At 37.9% G+C, this 23258-nt stretch overlaps 1 long non-coding RNA gene across 1 annotated transcript; it reads left to right on the top strand.

The window, feature by feature from the left end:
- Positions 1–228: 228 nt before the first annotated feature.
- On the top strand, positions 229–1076 carry LOC106955336 (uncharacterized). The gene is made up of 2 exons (XR_001426555.1): positions 229–949; positions 1024–1076. It is a non-coding gene; the product is annotated as an uncharacterized LOC106955336 (long non-coding RNA).
- Positions 1077–23258: the final 22182 nt, after the last annotated feature.

The raw sequence follows: 23258 nt of genomic DNA, 5'->3' as shown, positions 1-23258 counted from the left end.
ATTTTTTGGGTTCTATTCCTTTTTGATTTGTATCGCGATCGACTAAACCAGGTGCGATACGGTCTGCAGATTGTAAATATGGGGAATTTTTTTTTTATTTATTTAGTTTTTTTTTTTTTTTTTTCCAAGTCACTTTAATATATGGTACCAACATTAAATATGAATTATGTGTCTGTTATTTACCTTTCCTTTTTCAAGCCAAAACCTTGGCTTCCGATAGGCCACATCACTGCATATGTTTAACATGTATGCTACAAATTTGTGGTAAAGCTTAAAAATCGCCATCGATGCATACGTGTCACCCTTTTCTCCTTCCTGGTCACACACACCTCCTCTGCTGCAATCAGCATGATTTCACCTACATGTGATCTGTTCTGTTGAAGCGCTCTCCTGCCTCCTTGTCGGTGCCTGATTGTTGAAACCTCCCCCCACTAGATGTCCAGCATTTCTTCCATGCCCTTGTCTGACCTCCTCATTAGAACTTTGTGCCCTGGATTCTTCTCTCTTGCCTTCATCCGACTTCTGCCAAGCATCTGATCTCTGGGCATCGACTCTGTTTCTGTGCCCTGACCACCAAGCCTTACCAAGCCCTAGGATAAACAGTCTTATCCCTCCGTCTTTGTCCGTGACTCTTGCCCATCTCACTGTTATCCCTCTGGATCCTGAATTTGTCACTGCTGTGTCTTCTGACTTCTGTGTGCTGAACCAAGCCTGCTCTGTTTTTTTGTTGTTGTTTTTTTTTTTCCCATTACCTGTTGTGACATCATCCTGTACGCTCTCTGCTTCCTAGTTCCTCTCAAGAGAGGTGTAAGCAACAACACAGCTTGCAGGCAGGAAAGGAAATGTTTGGATACAGAGACGGTCACCTTCTTTTGGATGCTCACAAAGGATAAAAAGCATGTAGGGACATCCATCTCCGATCAAAGCCTGTATCCTGGTCCAGAAAAAGGTGAGTGGCTTTCTATTTAATGTTTGCAAATTCTGACTTCTCTACGGCTCCTAAACTGTACTCTTTCTCTACAGAGATTTTCCGACTCCCACCAGTTGCATGTTGAGAATAAACCTTTCTAAACATGCTCTGTGTCTGCCTGCATTTTTGGGTTCTTTGTCTTTTTGGGTTTGTGAAAATGTGCCCTAATAGGTTTAATATTAACTTAGAGGAGGTGTATACATATGGATGCCATATGTATTCACATCGTGCGTCATTTTCCTTCCAGTTCACAATTGCGTATCTCTACGTGTTGGTCTCTCACAAAATTGAAGAGAATAATAATTTTATGGTTGTGACAAAATGTGAAAAAAAGTTTGAAGTTTGAAAAAACATGTGGAAAGCCAAAACTTGGAGGCTTTTACGTTTGGCATAACGAAATGCTTTCATGTTTCAGAAGTTCATTGAAGGAGAAGTAAAGACTTTCTTTGTCAGCAATTGTACTAAAGCCATATTTTTTCCCCCCCAACAAGATTCTCCAGACTCTTACTGCACCTGTTTTCAATCATTTTTGCACTTCGCTTTATCTACATCCAGATTTGTTTTAATCAAGTACAATTTAGCTTATGAAATGTTTTGATTTAGCCATTGCCAAATAATTTGCCACTTTCCTTTCAGGAACTTTGCTCTGTCTTGGCATCATATTGCCATCCACAGACTGTTCAGCTACATCTGCCTGAACTGGAGACGGCTGTAAATCTCTATGTATGAAATACATCCATATAATCTTATGATCAGTATGAGGGCAGGAATCCACTGGTAGCCATGTCTATCCATGCAATCTCATTGTTTTGATTTGTTTTAGATCACGTCGTATGTTTCGGATCATGTGTGAAGGTTCTTCTCTGACATTTTCTGATTCAGGTTTAACTTTAGTTTCATCTGCTCAGAACCCTGTTTACTGAACTTGTTTTTTTAAACTAATTTTCTAACCTTTTGTACATAAAGCAACTTGGTATTTGTGATTGTCTTGCAAATTAAATAAAAACTTCACTCTTTCGGTCAATGTACGCTTTCCAGCATGTGGTGACCAAAACATTTTAGACATTTGACAGTGGGAGATTTTAACGGTATGACGATACTGACTATTACGAAAACAAAATGTAAAAATGCTGAACCGGATCTGATTGCTTTAGTTTAAAAACAAAACTGTAACTTGTAAGACTATTGCTGTTAAAAGCATGAGTTAATATAGATTATTGAAATACATTTTTGCATACCTACTTTAGGTATAAATTTAGGAGCTGTTTAACAGAGGAGGAGGCTGATTGAGAGGAAAGACCCAGTCAAAGCACACTTAATTTAAATCTCATGTGGCCTCAGGACATCCCAGAATGCGAGGAAATGGACACCTGAGTTCTGATGCAGAAGGCAATAGATGAACGTTCATCCAACTCTTTCTATGACTTCTTTCTTTGTTTTTATTAAAGTGTGCGCTTTCTAACACAGGTATCAGTTTTGACATTTTAAACATGCTCCAATTCACCCCGATACGCTTACTTAAGGGCCAAACCCTCGGATTGTTTTCGGCACAAAGCCATCAACAAGCATGACAGTACGCTGCGATGGAATGTCATCATTATCGGCAGAAATGGAGGTGACAGAGGAATCTATGATGGATCTTCCACACCTGGAGTGGAGGTCACCTTTCCGAGGAAAATGGTATTATAGCTGCAGTAAATTCAGGCAGATTGCTCCCAAGTGAGCAAGCCGGGGAATTCAATTTTACAGCACAGGAAAAACAAAAACAAAAGTAAACCAATGGGAGACACAGTGGGGTGTCAGGCCTTTGCTCTCAGGAGTGAGTTATATCCAAACGATAGCCAGTCAGTGAATACAGAGCAGCAAAAATGCAACTTTCCACAATTCAAGTGTTTGCTAAATCTGTTATTTCTGCATACATATGTGTGTGTGTGTGTGTGTGTGTGTGTGTTTCTTTGATGTGTGAAATTTTAACTGGCAGAGTATTCCTTCTGCGGCGCATTCCAACACGAGTTAACGTTTTACTAATTCAAGTGTTGAGAGGTATGCCCCAGAAATACCGAGCAGCCGGAGGAATCTGTTGCTGCACGAGATGAAAGAAATTACTGGGGTGTTTGTTTTTCTATCTGTGTATATACTTTTGGTTTTGTCATGCGATTATTGTTTTGTTGGTGCCTTTGTGTGTTTTGACATCCAGATTGCACGTATTCAGTTAAGAGCGTGCCTACAATGCCTCATTTAACTGAGTCATTCTGTTCCAAGCAGCTTTTCATACGTTTTCAATTATTTGTCATCGGTAAAACCAGACATGAAAACAAAAGTAAGGGGGGAGGGAAAAAAATCCATGAAAAGCTTGAAGGTCACTTATTAAATCCAAACATTTACTGCAGAGTCTGAGAACAAAATGGAATGAAGTGAAGTAAAATAGATAAGATTGGTAGAGTGGTCATGGTGACCCAGAATAAACTTTTTTTTTTTTTTTTCGTATGGATTTCCTGTATCTGTACTTGCTTTCTGCAGCATGGAGAAAATTGAAAATATATGCTTTTGTTTAAAATGGCCATATTTTCAAAGAAGAGAAAAATATTGATTTCTTGAATAACTTGAACTATATCTTCAAAGCTCTTCCAAAGGCATATTTGTGAAGTCAGACCCTGATGTTGGACAAACGGGCTGAGCTAAGGTCACGGACTCCGCTCTAATTTATCCCAGAAGTGTTGTTTTGTTTTGTTTTGTTTTTTCTCTTCGGGTTCGGGTCAAGACTATGTCCAAGTTAGATATATATTTCCACACCAAACTTAATTCACACACAAAAATAGAAGCCTAAATTTGACCAAAATGTCTTAGTGTGCTGAATTATAAAGGATTCCTCTTGCTGGAACCAAGGAACTAATCCCCTCAGCACCAAACCTTATGCTTGTCACACAGTGCAGTCAGGAAAGAGCTACTCTCCTGGTAGCTAAACCCAGACATGTCCATTAGATTTTCAGAGAGAGAGGGAGGGATGATTCATCACTCCAGAGAACATGTCTGCACTGCTCTAAAGTTGAGCAGCAGCTTGCTGAACAAATCTTTCATCATTCTTCAAAGGACTCAATTTTTGACCCGAATAATGACCCGATCAGCATTTACTAAACCTTTCCCACGAGATCAAATAAGAAATCAAAAATTCATTCTTTATAATATAGGTAATGTCAGTGAACTGTGTTGGTGACCTTCTTTCATTTATGTGACTTTTAGCCTTGTTTCTTAAGTAGTTAGCATGAGCTAGCTTTGTTCTACATCCACAGTTTGACCAAATGCCTGGTCATAAAGTAAATACAGACAGGAAGTACGTTAGATTGAAATATTAATGTTACTCTGAATTCAATAGTAAGTAAAACCATTTTTAAACATTATGAAAGTTGTATTTTTCATTATATTTTATTACAGATATAAACTGAGCAATTACCTGCTTAGTTATCCAGTTTATGAATTGTTCTTTGCAAATCTCTCCATGTCTGCCTTAATGTTTATTAGCTTGACCCACTTCTTGAGTTGAACAATCTGATTCCTTTACCCTGTTTCTTGTGTGGATGTTGCTGCATTCAGGATTCTGTTTTTCCACTTAAGCCTGGGCAGAAACAAGGCAACGCCTGGGAGTGTGAGGGATATGATTTTTATTTTATTTTTTCTGCTGATGCAGCAATGTTCAGGGAGTGATCTGCAGCACAGAGGTGGGATAGTTGAGTTTGAAGTATTGCATTTACAAACTAAACCATCTTTGTCTGTCAATCATTTATTTTCCATATCATTGGTAATGTATTCAGCCCTGCATGGACCCAGAAACAAGAATATTTATTTATTTTATTTCACGATAAGAGATCTTGACCCAGACAAAGTCAATACAGAGATATGTGAAAGGTACAAGTGGTTAATTTAAAAATCACAATTTATGTTTTTCTTCTTTCTTTTTATTTTTTATCTTGGATCGATATCAGACTAGAGCTAACCTGCTTCTTATTTAAATGTTTCTAAGCTAGCCGTGGGAATTTACAGCAAAACAAAAAGGGCTACACCGAAATCTTGGCTGGTTGGTTGGGAATGGTAACATTCAAATACAAAGTAAAGACCAATTACTGTGTATTCAGAAGGTATAAGCCAGGAGTCTTCAACTCCAGTTCTGGATGGCCGGAGTCCTGCAACCTTTTTGTTTCTGCTTCAGCACACCAGAGTCAAATAATGAGGTCATTAGCAGGTCTCTGGAAATCTTGACTGCAGCCTGAGGAGGTAATTCAACCATTTGATTCAGGTGTGTTGAACCAGGGACACGTCTAAAAGTTCCCGGACACCAGCTCTAGAGCACCGAGACCCCTGGTATGGGGTATCTCAATTAGTCACACGTAATGACGTAATGAAGGTTAGTCAATCACTCATTGATTTGTTTTTCCACAACCAAGGCTGATATGCCGCTTCAGCAGTCTCTGTGGCTCGTAGTTGAATTCAGAAAGCATGAGTTCAAAAGCAACAATCCATATTCACTGCACGTACATGAAGGCAGCGATGATTATAAGAACCAACAAATAATCTACAAAAGTGGGAAGCTTGTGAATTTTTCATTGAGATCTCTAAATGCATTGCTCTCTGCTCGTCCAAGCCGTCATGTTATGTGAGGAAGCGGATAATGCTGCGCTGCATCGTCTTTGGTCGACACACAAGATGTAATGGGAGCAAAATAACATTATTTCAATCAAATTATTTCTAATTTTAAAAGGAGAGACATCAAATGAGAGGCATGAAGGTTGTAAAGCACACAGCAAGTAGATTTTTCATATACCGTATTTTCCGCATGATAAGGCTTATATATAGATTATGGTCTATTTTAAAACTTTTTTCATATATAAGGCGCACAGAAAAGACACTACAGTTAGGGACGCGAATTGTTCCGTACTCTACAAATGTGGATGTGTAATAATAAAATGGTCCCCGAGTACTTTATATAGTCGGCTGCCCCAGTCATTGTTTCATCACGGTGTTGGTGTTGCGATATTGTGCCCAACTGCTTTCTGGGTAACAAACCAACCGACACACTTCCCCCACCCCCTCCGGCTTTAAATGTATAGGGGCTGGTCCCTTGGTCCCTGGTCCCAGCATGCACCGCGCGCTTCTTCTTCTACGGGCGAAAATAAAGTTGGCGGCTGCTTACCGTAGTTGCTAGACCTGTTGTGGCTCAATATTGGTCCATATATAAGGCGCACCGGATTATAAGGCGCACTGTCGGCTTTTGAGGAAATTGAAGGTTTTTAGGTGGGCCTTGTAGTGCGGAAAATACGGTACATCAAATGCGTCATGCTGAGTTGTCTCAAAGCTTCAGAGCTTGAGCCGGAATGGACAATTGGACACAGCTGAAGTTAGTCAGGAATATATTTTTCTCTGCCACCAGCAGAGCAGACAATGGAGACACTGACCAAAGTCCAAGAATGGAAAGTATAATCACTTTTACACACAATCCCACCTCCCAGTGTCCTGCTGATCGTCTTGCTGATGCCTCCCAGCCACAACATGTTTGTGGCTGGGAGGCCACAAACATGTGTTTGTGCTGTCTTTGTCTACTACAAAGACAGCAGGGACACTTTTACTGTAATTTGAAAATTTTGCTGGCAAAAAAAAAAAAAATAAATAAAATATCAAAGGCTGTTAGTCTTAATAAATGAATTTGCTTTTGCATCCATCCTATGCACAAGAGCAATCAAGCTGTTTGTACATGAGTAAAAAAATTGACCAGTCCACTCTGCAGCATCCAGCTGATGCAGCTTTGATAACGGCTTAGCTCCAGGTGGTGGCTCCCCTTCCACATCCTGTCATTTCAACCAATCACATGAGAGTCATGGTAATCTTCTCTTTGCTCCAAGCATCTTAGCATGCAAAAAATATATGTAAATATATTAGCAACAATATGAAGCAATAAAGCCATCGGTAGATTTTAGAATGACAGGTGCAAGGATATCAGTATGATTCCATGTGTAGATTATTACCCAAATTAGTAATTTGGGTAATAATAATTAGTCATTTGTGTGGTTGCAACCAGTGGTGAGCCACAGCAAGAACGTCCACTGCTTCCAGCAACCAATTTGATGACAAATGAATACATAAGACCCATTTCTAATGTTTTGAATCTGCTGAAAGACTTGATCTCTCATTTTCGTCCACAATATGTCACTTTCGAATGGGATCAAAGAATCACATTCGGGGTCTTTAAAAAACAAAAACATTTCGTCAATTTTTACACCATCCTTTCCGTCTACAGCTGTGCACGTTTTGGCACTTTTTTTTATCGGCTCAGCGCTAACCAACTTTCAGCACGACGGGAGAAAATCGGCTCTCGGTAATTCTGCTGGAGTGAATTTCAAGTGAACTAAGACGGAGACGCTGTCACCCGCGGTGGTGGAAGCTGAATTTGATTTGGTATTTTCTGCTTTACGGGGCCCTTTGCTCTGTTATCTTGAGGCAGAACAGAGGACCCTGGGCTGTCATTTTGCATGGTATCAGCAGAAACGGTGCGCAGATAGTGTCAGGGCTTGGAGGATCACAGGTAGAAAGGGTCTTTTCCTCTGGGGTGGGAACAGGTAATAAGACAGTTAGAGAGGCAGGAAGATCCTGGCAGACTACGACGTATCTTTGCTGTCAGTAGCTCCCATAAAAGAGGGATGTTTTATAGCAAAAGTACATTTCTATTGCCAGTTATAAGTACGAAAAATAAAAAAAAATAAAAAATCTAACCTACTTATCCACCCTAACTGTGTCACTTTACATAACTTGCACTCATAACCCATTGTTCTTATGCTGTCAAAAAACTTCCGTGTGAGCATAGATCTAGTGCCACCATTACAACAGATTTAAAAAGTATGAATGAAATTTCTGTGCACACAAACACCGCCTGTAGGCAGTTTAAGTGGAAAGAAAAGGAAAAAGCTGAGAAGTAAAACATACAAGATCCGATGGCGAAGGACAGCTTGAAAAAAATAATTGGCAGTGACTCGGTGTATTTAGGCAGACTGGATGTGGGGAACATGACTTGCTGAGGTGCTAACCAAGCACAGATGATAACAAATGGGAAAAATGATTTTCTTGGTGCCGGGCGGATGGTTCTGAGAAACTATTAATCAGCTAGGATTTTCAAGCACGACCATCTCCCTGCAGTTAGTTGCCTGAGCTAAAATTGAAAACGGGGCCTAATTCATCGAGTCCCAGTTTAACGTACAGATGGCGAGGTCAGAGTTCGTACTGATGACTCTGCCAGGTGGTGGAGACATAATAATACTGTTTATTTCTTGATGCACTTTGGGCCCCTTAATGTTGTAAAGTATCAGTGACCATGATGCGCATTCCTTAACGATGCATTCAGTGGCCTCCCCATTCACCAGATCTGAATCCAGATTCGTATCATGAATATACCACCAAATCAAACCTGCAGCCACTGAATGATTATATCATAATACGAGCAAAGGTCCATGAGGAATATTTCTGGCACAAAGAATTAAAGCAATTCTGAAGGCAAAAGGAGCGCCAACCCAACAGTAACAAGGTGTTCCCAATAGAGTGTCTGGTGAGGTATACGCTTGCTTAATCTAATAGCAAAATCATTTACGTTCAGTTAGTTGCATGTGTCATTGTCCCTTAATTTTAACTCAAAATGTCATGCTCAGCAAAAATGTCCTAAGCTATGCATGGAAGTTTTATTTACACCAACTATTCCTCCTCTCCAGAGGATATCAGTGAAGTGGAGTCTTCTGCTGGATGTTGGGAGACCAAGCAGCACCATGACACCCAGGCAGCATTGGGAGTATCATACAGGAAGTATGGATGCTTCTGTCAGCGCCGTCTGTTCAGTAGCAACATTCGTTCTCCACGGTAACCAACCCCTACGTTCATCAACAGGTTGTCTCTCCCTGCTGTTCGTTGCGACTTAATATTTTGACTCCGATAGTCAGAACAACGTCAGGGTATGTATTTCACAGCAAAACCGTCGCCGTCCTCTTGACACGAGGATGTTGCTGTCACTGCAGATTGCGCACTGCTATAAGGACAGTCAAAATTTTAAAATAACGTAGCAGCCTCTTGTGGCTGCAAATAGACCATCTCAGTTATCCAGTGGATGAACATAAAAAAAGAATAAAAAACTGACAGGCAATTGAACCATGTGGATTCCCACAAAGATTAAATGAAAAATATGTAAAAAAAAAAAAAAAAAAAGATGAATTGCAGCTTTTTTTTGCAAAACTCCAAGCCCTGCTTGGCTAATGGCTCTGCTGCTAAACCTTCATGTCCAAACGCTCCACGTTCTGTGCATCTTCATGGCTATTTGCACTGTCAGCATGCTACTCACAACGGAAAACAAGAAAAAGAACATTAAAGCATATTGTTTACAACGTAAGTAATACACTGAATAAACATCTTTCATCTTTAAAGTAATTTAAAAAAAAAACTGAGCTCCAGGTAGCTGAACTTCAATGATTACTGGAAAAAAAGATTTGTTCATTCAATGTCTGTTTATTCAGTTTTCAGGCATCTGATGAAGCACGTGCTCTACGTACATCCACAGTTGAATTGCCTTAAATTGGTGCTACTTATGATGAAAAAAACAGAAACAAAACAGTCAAAGCCATGTGAAAGCTCTCTTAGCGATGCTGCAAGAGTCACTTGACTTTACTTTGTTTGCAACAAAGGCAAAACCAATTTGTCTGACTATCTTCTCTGTTATGCAAACTTAAACCATGTTTTTAAAAATTAATACAATATTTCCAGGACTTTTCAGTAAAAGTTCTAGATAAAAACATTTTCTAAGATGGCAATTTGAAAAAAAATGACCCTTTTACGTGCTATATTAGAACATTAATCTGTTTTTGGCATAACCTATTGATTAATGGTTTCTTAAGACACATGGCTTCTTTATGAATAATAAGAAATTAATTTGCTATGGTTGACCAATCATTTAGTTTTTCTTTTACCTCATTTTAAGGGTTCGATATTATGCTTTTTCCAGACACATATAGCCATTTTCTAGCACAATAACTTAATAATATTACCTTCAGTTGTTATAGTAAAGAATTCCTCAAACATGCACGTAAGAATAAAACGCTCTCCAGGTATGTTTTGATGAGGGAAAACATCAAATCTTAACATAAATCATAATAAATAAATAAAAAAAATGTTGATTTTACATAATAGCAGCATTAGGTCTTGAGAAAAAAAAGTGTAATGCTTTCTTTGTATTCAGAAAGTTTCAGTAATTTCAAATGTGTATGGGAATATTGGTTGTGTTAAAAGTTGCCAGATTAGTAACTTTAAATAGAAATCATAATAATTGAAGTGTTTAGTACCATCAGCACTTGTTTAGTCACTCTTGGTGTTGTTTCTAATAATACAAGGACTCAAGAAGCAGCAAATATCACCCATTACTTAATCAGAGTAAGTATTACCTTTTAAACCGTATACTTGTTTTTGTTGGTTTCATCTAGTCGGACACTTCAGTAGGCTGTACTGTTGCTCCTGACAGATTGGACCTTGTTTGTTTGACGTCTGAAATGTCACAAAAAAATACAATAAAAAATCACTGCCAAATGTCAGACCTCTATCCAGAAATCTTTCACTCAGTCTGTCTGTCCTCATGCACACACCCATGTATGTATGGTTATATATATATACACACATACCGCACACACACACACACACACACGGGTATTTCATATTTACACCGAAGCGATCCCGAGACTGCTCTCCAGAGGAAGGCAAATGTGTTTCTTAATCCACCTGCAGTGGAGAAATCAATAGTGTTTTGCTCACGGACTCCGAAAAAAGATTGTGAACACGATCTAATCTGTCCAGCTCTCACAGCTAAATTGCTCCCTGGTATTAATCCAAATATCAGGGCTGATTGGCAGATAAAACTCTTGGGATTCAGGGAGCGGTAGCATGTATAAAACTCAAAAAGTCTGGGTTTATGTCAAGCAACTGCAAAGATGTTTAATTCCTCAGCAACAGTTTGGCCGAAGGAGTGGAAAAAGTGAAATTAGTTTAAGGGGTTCTTAAAAGCACGCTGTTCTGCTAGAGGGAGTGTCGAGTCTAAGAAAGGAACTTTGATTATGCCCTTAGGGAACCGAAAGACAAGTTAACAAATTTAGGTTTTGGATCATGTTAAAGGAATGAGAAAGCCAAGTAGCAAAGCTATTCAGATACTCTTGGCAGGTGTGTCAATAAATGAAAATAAATGTTTTTTATTTGTCAAAGAATTATGTTTGTCAAATTGCTCTTTTTGCAGGCCATTTCGGATGATCTTATAGTACCTAAGTGAGTCTTTAACACATATATATATATATATATATATATATATATATATATATATATATATATATATATATATACTGCTCAAAAGAATAAAGGGAACACTCAAATAACACATCCTAGATCTGAATGAATGAAATATTCTCATTGAATACTTTGTTCTGTACAAAGTTGAATGTGCTGACAACAAAATCACACAAAAATCATCAATGGAAATCAAATTTATTAACCAATGGAGGCCTGGATTTGGAGCCACACACAAAATTAAAGTGAAATGTTCCCTTTATTTTTTTGAGCAGTATAATTATTCTGGCATTCTACAAATAGAAATAATTTCGGTAATCCTGAAGTAATGATTTTATGTCATTATGTGTCATTTTTTTATAAAATGTGATTTTAATTTGATTATCTTTCATGGCCAACATAAACTGACTTAGTTTCATATTCTGTACATAAAGCAGACAAGTAACTAGCAAACTGCCTTTTCCAGTAAAAGTAATGGCGCAGTATGTCAGATCCAGGCTTCTGTCTGACTAACGTCTCAAATTTCAACAGCCTGTCTCTGTTTCTTTACTGTTGCGCTGCTCCAGGATCCTTCATGACACCATGCTGGTTTCATCAGTTTTGAAGTGAGAGCACTCAAGCTAATTTGAGTTATTCTTTTTCATACCTTCACTCTCCCCTGCACATAAAGGCGATGGAGAAAACCAACGCGCCCCATATCATTTCCCACTCGCCCGAGATTGACAGCATGTCAAGCGTTGTCTGAAATGTGCGTCCGAGTTTTCGTACTATGTGCCAATAAAGCGGCGTTTCATGTTCCTTTGGCAATTTATACACAATTCAAACACATCTTACCTGGTTAAATCATATCTGGCAAGGTAAAAATGTCACTTTTCACAAATGGCCCACATAAATAACCTTTATTTGCTTCTAACATGTGAAGGTTTTACAAACCTGGAGAAGGAAACATGCCTTTCCTTACCCAAGCAAAAATGTGATGGCATGTCTATGTGTTCAGCCCTTAGAGGCGAAATAGAATATTACAAAGGTTTCAAGGAATTGCATTAATCTTGTGAATCGCATGTTTTAATGAACTGGAGGAAAGTTAATCATTGAACGTTTTAATATTTAATCGTGACGTTTCTGAAGGCATTTTGTGAAAAGTGGAATCAGGGGATGTGTTTATCAGACATTGAAGTCTGCACAAGTTGGCCACTCCTTTTTGAATCATCAGCACAAAGTCAGCAAAACAACAAGGTCGGCCTCCATTTAGCAACTACTTCATTTGATTTAACTTATCTAATTATAGCCACTAACAAATTTACTTGCAACCCCAGGAAGTAACAACACAAGGTTGACAAGTGATGACAAATTAAGCCACAGACATTTGGGGCAGTTTCATGTGTTTGTGAGCAGAGTGTTTCTCAGGTAAGAAATAATATTTTACTTACGTTTTATTTTTTTTTATTTATTTTTTTTTGCGTGTGAGTTGCCAGTGTCTGCTCACATCCACACGTTGCTTCGGTAAATTACTTCCTATCTTTAAACATTCCTCCTGGAAGCTTTTATTTTTCTGCTCCAACTGATTTGTTAGACCCAAACATGTTACTGTGCAAAAAAAAAAATAAATAAATAAAAGGAAAAAAACTGGAAACTGACTCAGATTTTGAATGATGTGACAGATGGTGTCCTCGAAATAACATTTTGGCAGCTGCGGTAAAGCCCAAAATCATCCTGGCAGATTTAAGGTTAAAATGACGTTTTAATTTTAACAACATGGTGGGAGTGGAGGGATTTGACTAGAAGTGATATTAGCATTTTAGGTTGGCCTAGTCGGAGTTATTCAAATCCGTCTAGAGAATTAAAGATTAGGGTGATGGCAGCAGTCCTCCCCACTTCAAAGGTTTGGAGCTCATGCCAGCAGAAACCTGCAAATTGATGGTCAACTGTTACAAGAAAATGTTAGAATTACTGGTTTAATCATTGTAAAGTAATAAACCTTTTTTTTTTTCTCCACTGATTGTCAAGAAGGGTGTAAATCATTTTGACAATTTAATCCTCGTATCCTACCCAAAACACATTTCTTGGTGGAAGGAAAATTATTTACATTCATCTACAACAATCTGTAAGGAGAATGACTAATTTTGGGTTTGACAGGGTGTCTATGTAGGGAATCTGAAAATAAAAAAAAACGATGTCTTATTAAAAGCATATCTTATTCAATTAAAAGCACATCACTCCTACCACATTTTGAACTTCGTTGTGCCAGTCTGTTAGACCTCCAAATATTTTTATGTTGTTAATTGATGGCTTGGACTTTCCTGCCACTTGTCATTCACTGATTAATTACTCGAGTGCAACTTTTGGTTGTGTTTGCACTCTCTTTCTTTAGACTTTATATTTGGATGTTTTGAAACTTTAGACATGTAATTAAAAAGAATTAATATATTTTACATCTCTTTTTTTTTTTTTTAACCAGTGCTACTTCAGTTTTTATTTTGGAAGCTGCTGTAAAAAAAAAAAAAAAATCCCTTTGAGGAAACTTAGAACTGATAGAAAAATATCTGCAAGCCAGACCTTCAAGAGTCCCTTTCTCATTGCTTGCAGATTTTTCAAGGGCAAAATTTTCATTATGCATATAGCTAGAATGGTTTTATATATCTGAATATATCCTGAGAGAAACCGTAAATACGGACACAGACGTAAGTTGTCGATTGTCGAATCGGTGCACATCCTTTGTGCCTTTGAAGTCGGTCTCCTGTTCTCTCATGTACAACATGTCTTTGAGTCCTGCGTAACATCCATCTTCTCCAGCTGCAATATAAATCTCCTCTAACAGCCGCAAAGACGTTAAGGACTTTGTCTCTCCTCTCTGTTTTTCTCTCCCATTCCTCTGAGTGTGTGCACTCTGCCCTTGATAGACAGCAACCCAAATGAAGAGACATGATCCTGGGATGATCCTTTGATGCCAGAAAGTCATTCCTGTGAAGAGATGTCATGCCATCAAAGTCACTAAAGGAACTGTCATGGGATTTATATATATATATATATATATATATACACACACACACATGACAGAATGGGTTCTCACACTTAAGCCTATTCAGTGTGAGAGCCGCTAGGACTCTTGGCGTTGCTAAGAGCACTACAATCGGGTTTCATTTTTTTACCGATCGAATTTCGGCATAGTCTGGTTAAGCAGTGGCCAAGAAAAAGAAAAGTGTCCAAATGCTAGTTTTTATGGGGACAAACATGAGCTACTGGTAAATTACTGTGTATTTGTGTATGTAACAGGTCCTGTAAAATTCAATCAAAACTTTTTCAAATAAATGTAAAAAGCTACGTAAACCTAACACTCTTCAAACTAATGCTCTTTTAATTCAGTTTCAGCCTTCATAGTACAGCTGCCAGCTGTTACAGTACAGGGATTAATCAAAGATGAAATTCAGGATTAAGATTTCCTAGACATTTGCATTCATTTGCATCCTTAAGCTAAAGCCATACTTTGCATAACAGATTACACAGAAGCAAAACAATTTGTGTTGTATTTGTGACAATAATTCTCCATAATTCTCGAATAAAGACCAACATTGGAAGATGACATGATGAAAACGTCTTCTGAAAAATGACTTATGGTCTGATGAAGCCAAAGTTGAAACTTTTGGCGCGTCATTTGGAACAAAAACAACGCAGCACCATAAACAATAACTTATAAATGCAGCAATTGGACTGTAATGTAAAGCATACTTTTTAATCGCTTCACTAAATAACACGCAACATTCACATTTGAGGGTGCGGCATGATGAAGAACCCACATTTACAATTAGAAATAATCTCAATTATTCCAGAATTTTCCAGATTTCTAAATTAATCTACAAAAAGAAAAGAAAAAGAGTTTTCCGTTAAAGAGGAACTCCATCATGTATCCACACACAAAAAAAAAGCATCTAGAGGAAAACAAACTATCCACTTGTGTATAAAAATGTTTTGCTTTTTACTACATTGGCCGCCCTACGAAATAATTTTTTTTTAGTGAGCTGGAGAGAATAGAGCTAAAATGGATTGTGACTACGTAGGCAACCTCGCAACGCGTCTTCATTATATCGTGCATTGGCTCGACCCCCGAGGCCAAACACTTCTGAAAGCCATTGGAGGCTCTACAGTCTCATTTCCTCTCTTGTGTTTCTGCCATAGTTCACGTCTTCTGAGGAGCTCCAGTCGGTCTAACAACAAGCAGGCGAGCGGCGCCCTTTTTTTTTTTTTTTTGCATGTCTTATATGATGCTACCCCATGAAATTAGACGCAGAGTTAATTTTTAGCAGAGCTCGTTTTGGCACTCTCTAATTCCCCCACAGTGTCACAACAGAGTTGGGACATTGGCAGCTGGTGTTTGGCAGCTTGCTTCTGTCCTCGCAAACACAAAGCCAGCGCTTCATCTGAGAAAGTCAGCAGCTCCAGAAGAACCCGCTCAGAACCCCCCCCCCGGCCCCCAAAGAATTATTTATCAGGCGCTGCATGATTTTTGGTCCAACAGTAATAGTTCCAACGCTGCAGGGTGTATCATGTTTTTAGAACAGAACGGTGTCTATTTTCTGTTGATAAAGAAAATGTTTTCCTGTGAATAGAGGTTCTATTTGGATGCACTGTGTGTCAGATGTCAGGAGGAGAAACAGGAGATAAACAATACGCGCCAGAAGTTGATCCGTTTTACATTTTCCACCAGATATTTACATTCACTGTATGAAAAGATGTACATTTTGTTCTCATTGTGAATAAATCAAACTAAACTTTCGAAAATTTTAAGATTTCTGTCAGTTATGATTACTATTTGTTTGCTTAATGTGTATTTTTTTTTATTGTTTTTTTCCCCACCAAATGATAATGCTATCACATTGCAAGTTTCTGACAGGTTAATTCAAACAGTCTGAGTTTGACTTCTATGTATTTTAAGGCAACATCCCAAGCATATTTCTTCCTTCAGCAATATAATAGAAGAACTAAGATTATCAAATATTGTATACTGTAGTCAAAACTCTTTAGATGAGGATTTTGTTAGTATGTTTTCTTATCTGAGGAATCCAAAATTTAAGCATTTGGCCATAATGACAATTGCTAGATTTGGCAATAAAAACAGGGGACACTTGCAAGCCTGAGAATATCATCCTAACTATGAAGTAGTGTGAGTGTTTTGCTGCAGGACTGACTGGTTTACTTTACAAAATAGGTGGCATCACGAGAAAAAGAATATTATCAAGACATCAGCCAGGAAGTTAAATCTCGGGTACAAATGACTCTTAGAAATGGAGAATGGCATAGTGCCAAGTGGACAGTATAGTTTATGTCCTGGAGTGGCCATCACAACGCCCTGATTTCAGTTTGTTCAGTTTTGGTTGTCAAAAAAAAACAAGGTTCAGGGATCTTTTAAACTGTTTAAGTGTTTAAAGAAAAAGTAAATGGAGGCTTACAAAAATACACAAAACCGTCACAAGGAAGTTCTGAGCAAGTAAAGAATAGGATCGTGACTAAAATCCTGGAGAGCCTGGTTACTGGACAAAGAACAGATAGCTGACTGGAAACAGGGTGCAGCTGTGAGGAGAGACCAGGCAGGCAGACTGAGGGAGAGAAACTAATGGCATAAGATGAGCAGAGGACACAAAACACCAACAGGCAGAACATGCAGGTAGAAGAAGAGAATAAACTGAAGCTTGAACCAACTCACAAAAATATGTTATCTCCAGCAGTCAACAGGCTGAACACACCCAGTCTTCTGACAAATCTAACATAAGTAAGAAAAAAACTGTTCAAAATAAAAGCAATAAACAAAGAATAACAAAGGCTGAGCACAAATAAGAAAGTTATCCAAAATTCAAACTCTGGAGAAACTTAGAAACCCAACTAGGACGGTGATAAAATAAGCAATGGTGGAGAAACATACCTTCAGAGGATCTCAGTCTCCAGCATGTGTTAATTTCTACCTGTGAAGGATTGCGACTCGTTAAGTGTTTCATGCTATAACAGTGCAACCTCGGCAGAGCACATTAGGGGAAGCAGCGATGTTACTGTGAAATGTGTCAAACACTTCAGCGCATCATTAGAAAATGAGCAACACAGCAAAAGATCCAAAATCTCTTAAGAACCACAAAAATGCCAAGAACGCTAGAATGGATTACCCTGCTTAACGCCGTAAACATCAATTCCATCAGCCAAACCATTAAAATGGCAAACATCCTTCAGTCATTTGATCTTTTACCTGGTTGCAGAACTATTGCAGAACTCTCTCTGAGACTGAGCCTTGAATTCGTAATGAACCCACCGCGACCTCTCAGCCTTGTTCAGGGGGTTTCTGTAACAATACGGGGCTTTCCACAGTTAGTGGTTGAGGATGAAGGTATGCATTCAACCTGATTGTCTTGTCAGGTGCCTTTAAATGACAGTTGTTGTAGTTTGGCATTGCAGACATTTTGCGATTTGCATAGTTAAACCCAACTGGGCTGAATTGACTTGGATCTTTTAGACGTCTTTGTGGGTGAGATCAGGATGTTAGCTGTGCAGGTCAGAAGCTTAAAAATGCTCCATGTAAACCGAGTACGACATAAGATAAAGTCATATTCAATAAGTTAATTCAATTTGATTAAAAAAAAGGGGAAATTAAATGTTGTAACTGTTGTAACATATTAATTCAAAACTCCTCAAAGAGTTATTGTAGAAAAAGGAAAGCTATTCCAGCAGTCCGCATTAGAAATGGCATAGAATATTATTGAAAACTTTTATTTTTGTGGCTCATAATGCATATTAATTGCACACAGATTCATGTTTTCAAGGCCTCGTTTCTGTTCATTGTGAAGATTTTCTTCTTATACCTGATGAAACAAGACATTTAACAGAATATTTAATCAAACCAATAAAAAGAAACCAGTTTAATACAGAAATGTGAGCGTAATGAAAGGCCCGCTTAATTCCTGCTATTATCAAAAGTTTCTTTTGATGTGACAGATGAGCCTCCTTGGAACGTATATTAAAAACATGAAAAAAGTGTAAGGAAAAAGTTCAGAAAATATTTATCACACTAAGACGTGTCGTTTTATCAGAGGTATGTACATTTTCAATACCATTGTTCCGATGGCTGATTGCTCATGTAAAGAAGGCAGAACAAGTCAGAAGTTTCTATTTGAGGTACAAAGTCGATATGATGGTTAAATCTGTGTATACGTTTAAATATAGGACTATACAACATGTGTAGCTCCGAGAGAAATATTGGCGAATTATGACAATTCAGACAGATTTAAAAGCGTCACCTTTATTGTCGGGTCTTGAGACATATTTGGTTTGAAGTCACGTTACAGTTGAGCTGCACAAACGCATCACAGAAAAAGCGTCACTGTGCTTCACCTTCGCCTCATGGTGTTGGTAAACACGTCAGGAAGATGTGCCGTATGATCGTTCGTCATTTGGAGAGGACACAACTCCTGGCAACCTTTTCCTATCTCTGGTTTTGGTCTGTCTAAGCTGCTCCATTATGTCCTCAAGCTCGCAGCCAGCATGTTATCAAAGCTGTGTCAATACACACATCTGCTGCACTGTCTCTGGGAAAAGAGCTTCATCAGATTGGTTGAGGAGTGTGGTCCAAAAACGGTGAAATTGCTTGCCACGGAACCAAAATATTAGCAGCGAGCGGAGAGATGATGATTTGCTACGAGGGACTTGTGTGAATTCTCTAATTCGGCCCCCTGTCAGGTGGCATTTTTAGAAGTAATCTTAAATGTTTTATTTTCTTAATTTGTCATCATTGAGAATTTGCATGCATACATATTTTTTGATACGACTATGAATTTTGTGATCGATTCAAAGGAAATGCGTCATTTCTCCTTGGCTTTCTTGTGGAACCTTTCAACATTGTGTATGAGCAACCGAATGTGCTTGTGATGTATTATCGTCGCTATTAAACATAATTTTATTGAATGGAAATGAACTACATTGATTTAAATGGAACGTAAATATGCCGAATTGAGCTGAATAAAATGACACACATGAGATACAGATGTTACCAAAGTAAGACACAGGCTTAGACAACGTCCTGTAAGCTATATATGACGTTTCATAAAAGTTTTTTTTTTAAATTACATACTCTCAAGAGATCCCGTTTCTATTCAGATTCTGAAAAAAAAAATAGGGATGGCTATTTTTATTTTAATTGCTGAATAACAGAAAAAATAAGCTAAAGCATAAATATAAATCTTGGAATTCATAGTTGTTTTCTTGGGGGGGTGGGGGGGCATTGTCCAATATATGTTTGTGTAGCAATATTTAAGTTGCTATTTAAAAAAAGCCCAATTATATTCTTTTTTTTTTCTTTAATCTGGCAAGTATTTAACAGTATATTTTGTGATCTTGCATATAAACTGCATCTGCTTTGTCACTATTTTGATGATGGAATTTCTTTCCACATCATGGAAGCACACAATATTTGCTTTAAGTATTGCTTTTGCTTTTCTTGACTCACTTCAAAACAGTAACAGGACTCCCCGTCGACACTATATATATATATATATATATATATATATATATATATATATATATATATATATATATATATATATATATATATATATTTATTCATTTATTTATTTTTATTATTATTTTTAGTTCCAGGGAATATTTTGCTAAAGCCTTTTGATCTTGCACACACTGTTTCTCAAGCAATGATTTCGGGAACAAAAAGGTGGAATATCCTTTTCCTTTGACAGACCCACGTCTGTTTTGAGTTGGAGAAATCTCATGTTCAGCTGTCTGAGCACATTGTTTTGCAGAATATAGGTTGGTTATGGTGTCAAAGCTCTTTCTATCACTTCTTGCACATATTTCTCAACATGGCACAGTGTAATGAAAGTATTTCAGCCCTTGGGGAGCTGCAGGTGGATACCAGGGAGGAGGGAGAGGCAAAAAAAAAAAAAAAAAACAGGGAAGATTTTTTTTTTCTTTCAGCACAAATAGAGACCTCAGATTTATAAATTATGGTTGAAACATGAGGTGGAGTCTGAAGCGTTTTGTGTAAGAAGAAGCAGAAGCACAATTTCATGTGATTTTTCTGTACGAGCTTGCAGGCATTATTAAATGTTTGCTTTATTAAGCTCCTACAAAAACATGTTGAAGTTTTAGTTACATAAGGAGCGTTGGCTTTAATTTGAGTGCATTTATTGCCAAATTGGAGCAGAAGTGTACAAATCACGACTTTTCAGTTTCTGAAAGCTCTGTTATTTTCTTTTAATTACTGAACATGATCTGCTGTTTTTTTTTGTTTTTTTTTCCCGATCGCATTTAAACTGTTGTTGCAAGCTAACGTCACGATAATTACAACTGGCTGCCGAGGTAATTCAGAACAGAAAGTGTGAATGGGGGGCATGAGCTCTCATTACTCAAATTACGTCGGCTCAGTGCGTGAAGTGTGTAGCACGATGCAATTATCACTACTGGCAGGACGAATCTGATCAAATTGTAAGGTTTCAAACAGTTTTTTGCAGACTGGTCACAAGGTTGTCTGAGGTGTTTGCACCAGTCAAACTTCCCAATTACCAGTCTGATGATACTGGCTGGGATCTAAATGAAGCAAGTTCAACCTGCAGGGACTTAACTGCATGATTCTCAAAAGCCCAATATCACCAATTGGTAATGTGCAGTCAGGTGAGACCAGGAGAGGGTCTAGGAAATCAAAATGTCCACTTGATCGTTGTATAAATTTCTTTTCTGCATCATGTCATCATGCATTAATAATAATAATAATAATGCATCGTAACTCAGGATGTTACTTTCCAGTGGTGTAACAGTCTCATTTTTTAAATGTTTTTTTTTTTTTTTTTTTTTTTTTTTACATACATCTAGTCTTAATTTACTGTCTGTAAATGAAAATTAACGTTTCCATTAATGCTCCCCAAGTGCATAAGTAATCAAATCTGTTACCTTAGAGGTAAATAAAATTAAAAAAAAAATTTAAGAGTTTGGCATGTATGGAATATCAGCACGTTTGTTCAGACCAAATTAAATCCTTGCTTTGTTCACCTTAAAAGCCAGGCGCAAATGTTGTCCATCAAATGACTCGCATTTTACCACAATACTTTCCTACAACAACAACAACAAAAACAATCCCTTCTGTCTGGTTTTATTATCTCTCTTGGAAATTATTCTAGGTAAAACCTGCTGCAAAAATAAAAGCCCAGCTGTAAAAGGGATGAAAAAAAGACCAAGGTTGTATGAGAGGTTATTATTGTGATTGGCAGGCATTTTGAAGCTTCGCCCTCGCTGTCTTCCAGCATCTACTTTTCTTCTCACCCAAACATCAAAATGGATGCTGGCCTTCTTGTATGCACCTCTCACTATTGTTATTTTTTTTAAGCTGTTCATTTCTTCTAAATCATTGTGGAACCGACTAGACGTTAAAGCGGGGGAAAACAGAAACAGCCGTAATCTTTCGTGGCCAATACTTTTTCTCCACCTGGCTTGTATCCCTGCCTCTCTTATCTTTCTGTCTCCTTCGTTGGTGCTGCCATCCAAAAAGCAAACAGGAAAACCAAACACTAATTAGAATTTCTCATAAATCTAACTCGGCGGTAGCTCGTTGTAAGGTAATGTAACACGGCCACTTTTCTAAGAGTAAACGGCTGTAACAACTTTTCCTTAAGTAATAAAGTGCATCAGCTCACTTATCTGAAAACATTTCAAGCAGCCATGATGTTCAGGCTGGTGAGGCAGAGCCAGCTTTAACCATCCATCACCATCAGCTGTGTTTAGTCTGCAGTGTGACGCCCTGTTTAGTCATTACGCCTTGTTATTCTGTTAGAATCACAGATCTTTTATCACAAACGGGATTTTGATCTATTGCTCCCTCTCTGTTCCACTCGCAATGTGTACATTGCACTTCTGCCTGAGTGGAAATGCACACTGCAGCGCTCCACAGATCCTGACAACTTCACCACACATTGTACTACAAGTAAAACACTCCCCGTGAGTTCTTCACCCTGCATGGAGGAACATGAGGATAGCTGTCAAAATCATTAATGAATCAAGACTCCATTGCAGGGAGCTTGAAGCAAGAGTCGATGGAGGTCAAGTGCACGCCGTATTGTCGCCTTTAGGATTAATTTACGGAACCGTCCGGCGGGTTTAGCTCGACGATGCCTGGTTGAACGTAATGCTCGATGGTTTGCTCAGTTAATTTCATCTCTTTTTCTTCAACGAAAATTAGAGCTTTGTGTTCAGTCTGGGCAAAAAGTCTTCCTCATTCCTGGGGTCTCGTTTCAAAAGAGGTCTGACTATCTGAAACACGTACCAAGTAAAATCCAATATAGTGACATTATTTTTATAGCTGATAATGTCAACATTTTGTTCTAAGGCACTGTTGAAAACCAACAGAAGTAATTTACAGTCACATTAAATTAAATATTTATTACCTTTTTAATAATATAAATTCCAATTTGTTTGAATGTTTAACACAAAACAATAAGTTCAGGATATTTTGTTTATTGGTAAAAAAGTTTGCCATCAATGGAACCCCATCTTATTGCATTGAAACATTCACTAGAAGGGATTTGTTCAGGATGGCACAATGAAGGCAAAAATAATAAGTATGTTTTGGTTTTTTTAACATATATAGCTCTGGAAAAAATGAAGAGCCCACTGAACTGCATCCCACTGGAAACCAAATATTGATGTCTGAACTCTTCCAGAGTTGAAACATTAGTATTGTTGTTTCTAAATGAATATGTTTTCTTTGCATTATCTGAGGTCTGAAAGCACTGCATCTTTTTGTGATTTGACCATTTCTCATTTTCTGCAAAGAAATACAACATTTTTTGCTTGGAATTTTGGAGACACATTGTCAGTTCATAGAATAAAAAACAATGTTCATTTCACTCAAATATATACCTATATGGAGTAAAATCAGAGAAACTGATAATTTTGCAGCAGTCTCTTC

The sequence above is a fragment of the Poecilia latipinna genome, unplaced genomic scaffold (genome assembly GCF_001443285.1).
Source record: "Poecilia latipinna isolate Pla-1442-1.1 unplaced genomic scaffold, P_latipinna-1.0 Scaffold726, whole genome shotgun sequence".
NCBI classification, from domain to species: domain Eukaryota; kingdom Metazoa; phylum Chordata; class Actinopteri; order Cyprinodontiformes; family Poeciliidae; genus Poecilia; species Poecilia latipinna.
Note: the sequence above shows the minus strand (reverse complement) of the source record. Positions and strands in the feature narration are given on the sequence as shown.